This window comes from Mastomys coucha, unplaced genomic scaffold, assembly GCF_008632895.1.
Source record: "Mastomys coucha isolate ucsf_1 unplaced genomic scaffold, UCSF_Mcou_1 pScaffold15, whole genome shotgun sequence".
Classification (NCBI taxonomy): Eukaryota; Metazoa; Chordata; class Mammalia; order Rodentia; family Muridae; genus Mastomys; species Mastomys coucha.
The window spans coordinates 104607099-104616699 of NW_022196897.1; the positions used below are offsets into that span (position 1 = coordinate 104607099).

The window sequence follows — 9601 nt, forward strand, 5'->3', positions numbered from 1 at the left end:
AAAAAAAAAAAAAAAGAAAGAAAAGAAAAGAAAGAAAACAAGCTGGGCAGTGGTGGCGCATGCCTTTAATCTCAGCACTTGAGAGGCAGAGACAGGCGATTGCTGTGTTTGAGGCCAGCCTGGTCTACACAGTGAGTTCCAGGACAGCCAGGGCTACACAGAGAAAACCTGTCTCAAAAAAAAAAAGAAAGAAAGAAAGAAAGAAAGAAAGAAAGAGAAAAAGAAAGATGTAAATTGTTTCCACCCAAATTCTGAACTTTAACAACCCTTGATAGACAAGACTGTATCCCTAGTACGGTCAGGTCAGGTGGAAGGAGGAGAGTGAGAGGAAGGAGGGAGGGAGAGGGGTCAGAGAAGGCAGAGTCCTGGACAATATCTAAGCTAACATTAGAAAAGCACCAGTGGTTTCCATAACAAAATTAGGACTGTTGATTATTAGGTTATGTTCACAAGAAGATGAACCTGAATTCTTATTGAAAAAGAGCCAGTAACAGTTTAGGAGAAAACCTGGAAGTATAGTTATGATGACACTGGTTTTGGGTTTGGCAATATAGTTGAGTCGGTAGACTGCTCAGGCCCTGGGTTTTAACTCCATAACCATATAGACTGGGAATGGTGGCTTATGTCTGTAATCCTAGTAGCTCTTTGGAGATGGTAGCATAAACCAAGAATTCAAGTTAGCCTCCACTGAGTTCTTGTAGCCTAGGCTACAAGAGAACATACCTCAAACAAACAAAAATGTTCTTTAAAATATTTCTGGGAATTCAAAAAGAGAACACTCCACTTACTGGCCATCTGATTTTACTGATTATTATTATCATCTAGGGATAAATACCAACCAAATTTATTGAAAATTCAAAAGGTAAAGTATTTACCTTGCTAAGTAGCTTATTATTTACATATTAAACAAATGTATATATAAATCTAAATATTTAAATATATTACTAAATATATTTACTAATTTATGTACTTTTTTTTCAAGATAGGATATCGCTTCAAAGCCCTGGCTATCCTGGAACTCACTCTCTAGACCAGGCTGGCCTCACACTCAGCGGTCTGAGTGGTGGTATTATAGGCATACACATACTGTCCAGCTCATTTAATTTACCTAGAGACATGGTCTGAAGTAATCCAAGCTAGCTTCAAATTTTGGATCCTTACACGAAATGGTACCATACTCAGTATATTTGCTGGGGATCAAACTCAGGGCTTTGTGCATAACAGGTAAGCACCCTTTCACTACTCTACATCCCCAGCACTAATTGGCTTGTAATAGGTTTTTAATATTGATGCTTCATCTCTTCTCATCTTCTGAATGCACCTATCATACCAAAATTCTGAAGTTTAAGAGTCAACTTTAAAAACTGTCTTCAGGGGGCTGGTAAGATGGCTCAGCAGGTAAGACAACTGACTGCTATTCCAAAGGTCCAGAGTTCAAATCCCAGCAACCACAAGGTGGTTCACAACCATCCATAGTGAGATATGATGCCCTCTTCTGGTGTAACTGAAGACAGCTAGAGTGTACATACATACATACATACATATATATATATATATATGTGTGTGTATATATATATATATATATATATAATAAATAAATAAATAATCAACTTTGGGGGGAAAGTTCTTAAAGTATATATGTGTGTGTGTTCAAAACTGGTTTGAGAACTGGTAAGAGGGCAAAGATACTTGCCTCCAAACTGAATGAAACCCACATGGTAGAAAGGAAAAAGACTCCCACAAGTTGTGCAAATTGTCCTTTGACTTCCACACATAAATACACATAATAAATAAAAGTAAATATGTGTGTGTATTTAAATTGGTTTGAATTCTTCTCAAGATGTAGAGCAATAGTTTTCATTTTCACCATGTGGGTCTGGACCCTCTAGGACAAAAGATCCTTTCACAGGGGTTGCTTAAAATCATCAAAAAACACAGATATTTAAATTACAATTCACAACAGTAGCAAAACTACAGTTATAAAGTTGCAATGAAAATAACTTTATTTGCTGGTGAGATGGCTCAACAGGTAAGAGCACTGACTGCTCTTCTGAAGGTCCTGAGTTCAAATCCCAGCAACCACATAGTGGCTCAAAACCATCCGTAATGAAATCTGACGCCCTCTTCTGGTGTGTCTAAAGACAGCAACGGACTACTTATGTATAATAAATAAATCTTAAAAAAAAAAAAAAAAAGCCGGGCGGTGGTGGCGCACGCCTTTAATCCCAGCACTTGGAAGGCAGAGGTAGGCGGATCTCTGAGTTTGAGGCCAGCCTGGCCTACAGAGTGAGCTCCAGGACAGCCAGAGCTACACAAATAAACCCTGTCTCGAAAAACCAAGAAAGAAAAAGAAATTAACTTTAAGATTGGGATCACTTCAACATAAAGAACAGTATTAATGGGTTGAAGCACTGATACAGAGGAAAGAACACAGTAAATTAAAACAATTAAATTTAATCCCTTAAAAACAAAATCCATTTTAGAATATAGACAGATACCAGGCAAGGTAGCTCAAAGCTGGGATTGCAAAAAATCTGAGGATCCCACGGTTCACACAGTCAGTAAGTTCCAAGCCAACTTCGGCTACAACATTAGGTGACCCTGATTTACCCCTCCCTTACTCAAAAAGATATGCAGATTTTACTAGGCACACACATACAACATTTACTGACAAATATACTCTCTGAGAAACGTGACCTTGAGCTGTTTCTGTTGTCATGTAAACATTATACAGTTGACTTATACAAATACTTAAGGTATGAACTACTACATCCTGGGCTATGTGACAAAGGCATGGTCCTATATGTAATTCCAAAATGTCACTCCTGAGTACATAGTGATCAATCAGTACCCTAGAGGCTGGCTCCAGTACTGCTCTCCAAATGATGCACTGTTTGACATAACTTACACATCTCCACATACTTGAAGCCACTATCAGGTAAAGTTTAAATGTGACACTAGATAAGCATGATGTGAAGAGTTGTCTAGGGAATGATGTTCAGAACAATCATAACCACCCGAGACCTTAGGACACAGCACAAAAGAGACAGATGCAAAGTTAACAGTGCTCAGACAAGTTCAAGGAAGAATAGGATTTGTAAGGGGCTGAGGCAACCCCCAACAAAGTTTGCCTACACACCACTTCATAAGCCTGTTCATCAAGAGTGCTGGCTCCAAAGCAAGTTCAAGTTCTGCTTTTTTAAAAGTTTTAGCTCAAAGTTGGTTAAGTACAAAGATGCAGAAGCCAATGCCAAGAAACACCAATTAAACAATCTCAAATTGTTGTTTTATAATAAGAGGATGCTTGTGAATTTCCAGTATAAAAGAAAACCAGATAGTCCATATCTTTATTAGCCCATTCGTTTATTAGGAGGCAGAGGCAAGAGAATTATGAGTTCAAAACTACCCTGGCTCATTAAAAACCAGAAATGGGAGCTGAGACACTTCAGCACTAAGAGTGCTTACTGCTCTCAACTAAGACCAAGATTTCGTTCCTAGCACCTACATTAGTGGCTCATAACCACCTGTAACTCCAGTTCCAAGGGACCTGATGCTTCCATGGAGGCCTAAAAGGCCTCCATGGGCTTGGGCATAGATGTAAGTACATTATATACTCAGCCTCACATACATATACATAAAATAAATCTTTTTTTAAAAGTAACATCAATAAAAGAAAAGAAACAAAGTTTATATGCTATACCATATATGAACCTCAAACATGTTACATGAAAGCAGCTAGTAAAATATGGGTATGTATTTTAGCATCCCTTTAGGTAAGATGGAAATGTCAAGCATGGGACATCTGCTGGGCATAGTGATGAACACCTTGAACCCTAGCACTCAGGAAGCTTAGGCGGGTGGATCTCTGCAGGACAACCTAGTCAGTTGCGGGACAGCTAGAACTACATTATAAGACCCCCATCTCATTAAAAAAAAAAAATTCTAAGATAGAAAATAGATCGTTATCAAGTCCTGTGGGAAGAGGAAAAACAGTGATATTTAAGAAGCTTCTAGATCTTCTTTTAAAGTCAATGTTAAATGGTGGTGATAGGTGTACAGCTCTGCATATACTGAAATTTTCTAAATGCTACTCCTTCGGGGGGAAAAAGCCAGAGATGGAAGTGCATCTCTGCACCATGGAGGCTGAGGCAGGAGGATATCAAGTTCCGGGCCATCCAGGCCAAAAACGAACAGTTAAAAGAAGAAGAAAAAAGACAAGACGGGAAGGAAAGACGCATTAATAAGCCACAGTGAAAATTAGGAATGTAAATCATGTATCACTAACTGGGAAAACTAAGCTGATCCCCAGCGATGATTTAAGGATTTCAATCTCAAAATTCCTTCCCGATTCCTAAGAAGTACAAGAATGTAAATCAAAGAGTCCTGAGCACAGTTGGTTCTTAACTAAAATAGTTAAATGGCTTCTTCGGCAATATCCAACTTCTAAACTGTAGGGGGCTTCCAGCCTCCGTGATTACGGAAGTAGTACTTTTCATCAGCAAGCTCAAGAAGGAATTGTCAAAGTAAGATGACACTTGCTTAGATGCACTGCAAAGCCTCAGAAAAAAAACCCCAGAAGTGGTGTCACAGACACATTTCTAAGTCTGTGCACGTGTCAGCCTGTCCCCATCTAACACCAAGTAGCAACTTGCATCATTTCACCCGTATCGAGGCTCGCTCCCCACAAACTGATACTCTATCAAGTCCATAGATCTCACTCGTTTAAATTGACAGGTAGAACCCTCGCCCGGTTCCTAGTCCAGCCCAACCAGCCTCCGCCCTGCCCCTCCCTACGTCCAAACCCACACACGTGTTAGACCGACACCGCCCCACCGGGTCCCACGTGCACCTGGTCTAACACTCCCCACGTGTGGGTGCTCCACGGGCTTCCTCGGGTAGCTGAGGTCACCCATAGCCCCAGAGATCCAGAGGTACGACAGAAAAGCCGAGGCCCAGGTCTCTGAGGTCCCAACCCTATGGGGAGTGTCCACACCCATCCTCTCTACTAACCCCAACAAATCCAAGGGCCGGGGGCGACGGCCCCTTTAAGAAGCGGCCCAGTCGTCGCCCGCAGAGAGGGGCGCATAGGGGCCTACACTACACCCCCTCAGTCCACCCGCCCACGTCTGCTCAACCTCACCTCGGGCCGAGGGGCCCCGCCGCCGCGGCGGCGGCGGAGGGGGGGCGGGGTGCGGGCGGGGTCCGGAGGGGGGGGTCGCCCCGCCGACTGTGGAGCCGCGGTTCGCTCTCTGAGGCCGAGGGACGGTGACTGCGTCGGACGGGAACGCTCCTAGCTCGCTCCCTCGGCGGCTCCTGGGACCCCAAGATGGCGGCGGCGCTGAGGCGGCTGCGGGCGCTGGGCCGGCGGCGGCGGCGGCCACTTTCACTCACTGAGAGGAGCGGAGCAGGGACACGGGGAGCCATGGCGGGGGGGAGGAGAGGCGCCATAGCCAGGCCAGAACAATCGAGCAGGTACTCGGCTGGCTTACCCCTGCCCCGCCCACGCTCACTGCTAGTCGCTAGCCCGTGTCCACCGACAGTGCCGATACGGTCGGCCTCGTGCAGCTTGTACCCCGCCGCTGCCGCCTGTCGCCCCGCGCGGACCGGGGTTCTGGGGGAGACCCTCATCTATGCTCTCTGAGTGCAGATTGATCGGGGCTGGGACTGGCGAAGATTGCCGAAAGGCGACGGGGAGGAGGAGGAGGATGTCATCGCTAGAGTGAGCAAGCAGATCTCGCGGGAGGAAATGTCGCGAGAGCTCAGCGGCCCTGCAACCGCCGAAGAAAGGTTACTCGTTCCGGAAGTAACGTCAATGGAAACCGCCCAAGATCCTGGGAATCATTTTGTTCTTGCCGGTGGGAGGGGCCGCTTGGCGTTCTCTCGGAAGTTTTCTCCAGGTAGTACTGGCCTGCCCCGAAACCAGCTTGGGGAGGGATGAGTCCTTGTGCGTGCCAACTTGGGGACGTCTCCTAGTCGTCTTCCCGACGACGCTGGCCACCTTGGGCGGAAGACTGATGGCGCAGAGGCGCTTTCACCTTCCACGCACTTTCCCTTTCCCCAGTGGGGTGAGTCGCCCTGCCTGCACTTGAGCCACCGCAGGATTGGGGAGGGAGGGGGCGGGGCGCGGCTGTTTGGTTGTCATTTTATCTGGGTTTGCTTGTCGACGGAGTCTCTCTCTAGCGTCAGTCTCCTGCCTCAGCCTCCCGAGTACTGAGGTTACAGAGTGCGCCATCATGCCATCTTCTGTACTTAATCCACTCGTTTCCAAGGCGGATAAGGAATTGTTGGACTTCACCCTTTCGTTTTCTGCAAGAATCACTTGTTGGTTTAATATTATCTGTTGTATCTTGTACTGTGCCTCGAGCAACTCCAATTGGGTCCTGGTTGCATCATTTGGAACTGAACTGCTTAAAATTAAAGATTAAAAAATGATTGAAAACAAGAATGTCGTTTTTATTTTTATTTTTTTTTTTTAAATGTCGCTTGGCCTCGATATGCCATTAGTTCGGGGGGAATAAAGTGTCCGTAAACGAGACCTTAAATGTTCACAGAGTTTTACAGTAACACTTATTTTATAATGAGAGGGTCTGGCGAGACAGCTCAGCAGATAACAGGCACTTGTCACCAGTTCTGACAACCTGACCTGAACCCACATGACTTCTGCTTATTGTCCTCTGACTACCACATACATGCTGTAGCGTGTGCGTGTGATATATACACAGGTGATTCCTTTTAAATTACAAAAATAATTGTGCAAGAATCAAAGCAAGTAGAAAGAAGCCCATCTTTTTTGAAAAGACAAATAGAAGACCTCCAAGAAGCCTTGTGTTATTTTGCCAAAATAGCCTGCTCAGTGCTGATGCAGAAATTTTGTTTGGAGAGGCAGAGAAGCCTAATGTTGCCCTACTTGGTTCAAAATGAGAAAGAACTGCAAATACTCAGAAGTTGCTCCCTCACGACAAGCTCAGCTGCAAGGAGAACAGGTCAGAAAAATTGTTTCGATGCTCTCCCCAAAATAGCAGGTGCCGCTGGGCTGTGGTAGTTCACACCTTTACTCTTAGCACTTGAAATGCAGAGACACGCGGGTTTCTGAGTTCAAGGCCAGCCAGGTCTTCAGAGTGAATTCCAGGACAGCCAGGGCTACACAGAGAAACCCTATCTCAAAAAAAAAAAAAGAAAAGAAAAAGAAAAAAAAAATATCAGGTGCCCAGTTGGGCAAGGTGCCAGCAGTACCTACGAGGGGAAAAAACAAAATGGAGTTACATGGATATGTTCTCTCTTTTCTACTTCTGGTGAATTTAATTGTCACAGCACTAGCCGTGTCAAAGTAATCCATCCCAGATGAAAACTGTGTTTGCCCCCACTTCAGCTACCCAGCACCTCATTTGGGCTGATATTCTGGCACTGTTGAACACTACCACCCTTAAAGCTGAAACCCAAGGGCCCCATCTAGTGTGTCCAGTGAATCCTGCTATACTGCAAAAAGATCTGTCCCTACAATATGTCCTATGTGAATGACTGTGAATTGACCCTTAAGAAGTACAGAAGATAACTTCCTCATAAGACTTGATGGCGTGGGGACCTACTAATTTGCAGATGCTTGGCAAAGCATTGAAGGCTAATCAAAAATGTCTAGTTGAGCCGGGCATTGGTGGCACACACCAGCACTTGGGAGGCAGAGGCAGGCGGATTTCTGAGTTCGAGGCCAGCCTGGTCTACAGAGTGAGTTCCAGGACAGCCAGGGCTACACAGAGAAACCCTGTCTTGAAAAACCAAAAAAAAAAAAAAAAAATCTAGTTGATCCTTCAAAATATTTAGTCAAATTATCTATCAGGTCTTCTGGTGCTGCCTTGATGCCAGTCCTGAGAATCTTCCACACACACAAGTTTTATCAATCAATGTGTTCCTGATTATAAACAGAAAACTACAAATGGTGGGTGGTATTTTAAGAATATTCTATGTGAGATGGCTCATCAGTAAAAGAGCACTTGCTGGTCTTGGAGAGGACCTGGGTTTGGTTCACAGCACCCACATGTTGGTTCACAATCATATGTAACATTCCAGTTGCAGGGAATTGTCTGACCTCCCGAAGACTAGACATACATGTACACATGCATGTTTGCCTGCAAACAGTGATAACTTTATTTTCAAGATTCTTAGTAGGAATGACATTTAACAAAACAAGTTTACTATGACAGAAACCAAGCACAGGATTCAAAAGAGCAGTGGTAAAAAAAGTGATGGGCCCAGCTTACAGGAGCATTCATAGAAGCTTAGAGTGGAAACAGGATTAGAACCCAAAGGCGATCAGCCCCCTTTAAGAAGAAATCAGTGCAATACTATAAGGGAGAAGAAGGTTGCTGAATTAGATTGCCAAGGGTAGGAGAGACTGCTCAGTGGGTAAGAGCTCTTGCTCTGCAAACAGGAGGCCGTAAATTCAAATCCCTAGCACCCACGTGAAAAAATAAAGCCCATCATACAGCTGTTCAGTGTCTGTAATGCTAGCACGGGGAGACAGGCACATCCCAGGAGCTTACTGGTCAGCCAGCCTAGCCAAGAGCTTCCCATTAATTCAATAAGAGGCCCTGTCTCTGATAAAGTACAGGCTGATAGAGGTAGATTTCTGTTGTCTGTTCTGCACTCCACATGATTCACCCAGGCCAGGGCTGGAGAGATGGCTCAGGGGTTAAGAGAGACAACTGCTCTCCTGAAGGTCATGAGTTCAAATCCCAGCAACCACATGATGGCTCACAACCTTCAGAAATGAGATTGACCCCTTCTTCTGGGGTGTCTGAAGACAGCTACAGTGTACTTACATATGATTCACCCAGACCACCACATCTGTGTGCACACAACACACACTATACAAACAAAAAGTCAAGTTGAAGAATTCAATAAGAGTTGGAAAAACAAGGTTAAAACCTCTGGTGAATAAACCCAACAGTTCTCGATTTCACATGTCCTTTTTTTGTTTGTTTGTTTGGGGTTTTTTTGTTTGTTTTTTGTTTTTTTTTTGTTTTTGGAGGCAGGGTTTCTCTGTGTAGCCCTGGCTGTCCTGGAACTCACTCTGTAGACCAGGCTGTTCTCAAACTCCAAGTTTGAGGCCTGCCTTGTCTCTTTATTGAGCAATAGGATAGCTAGAAGAACATAGCATAGAGAGAACTTGTCTGGAAACAAAATGATAACATATAACACTGGAGAGATAGTTCAAAGGTGAGAAGAGCTTCCAGAGGACTGGAGTGGGGAGTGCACCCATGTCAGGAGGCACACCACTGTCTGTAACTCCAGCTGGCCTCCCAGGGCATCAACATATGGCATATTCTTATTTATACATAAGTAAAAATAAATTTAAAATCTTAAAAAAAAAAAACAAACAACTGACTTGACCCCTTGGGAGTCAAGCTACATGTGTTTAGCTACATATTTCTCTTTCCCATGAAAACTAACCTAAACTAAATATAACAGTTTCTATTTACATTTACCTTGTTGCTTGAGCCTGTGTATACATAGATAACTCCAAGGGTTATCTCCCAACCCTGCCTAAAACAAGATATGTAACTTCCAAACCCAGTTGATTCATGAAGGTCATGACCTCTTGGCT

At 44.2% G+C, this 9601-nt stretch overlaps 1 protein-coding gene across 3 annotated transcripts in view; it reads right to left on the reverse strand.

The window, feature by feature from the left end:
* Ino80 (INO80 complex ATPase subunit) overlaps window positions 1-5415 on the reverse strand; it is a 94939-nt gene extending 89524 nt beyond the window's left edge. For all 3 annotated transcript variants that reach the window (XM_031371516.1, XM_031371518.1, XM_031371517.1), the window contains exon 1: window positions 5141-5415. The gene's annotated coding sequence lies outside the window, so the exon portion shown is untranslated. The remainder of the gene's footprint in view (window positions 1-5140) is intronic.
* Window positions 5416-9601: the final 4186 nt, after the last annotated feature.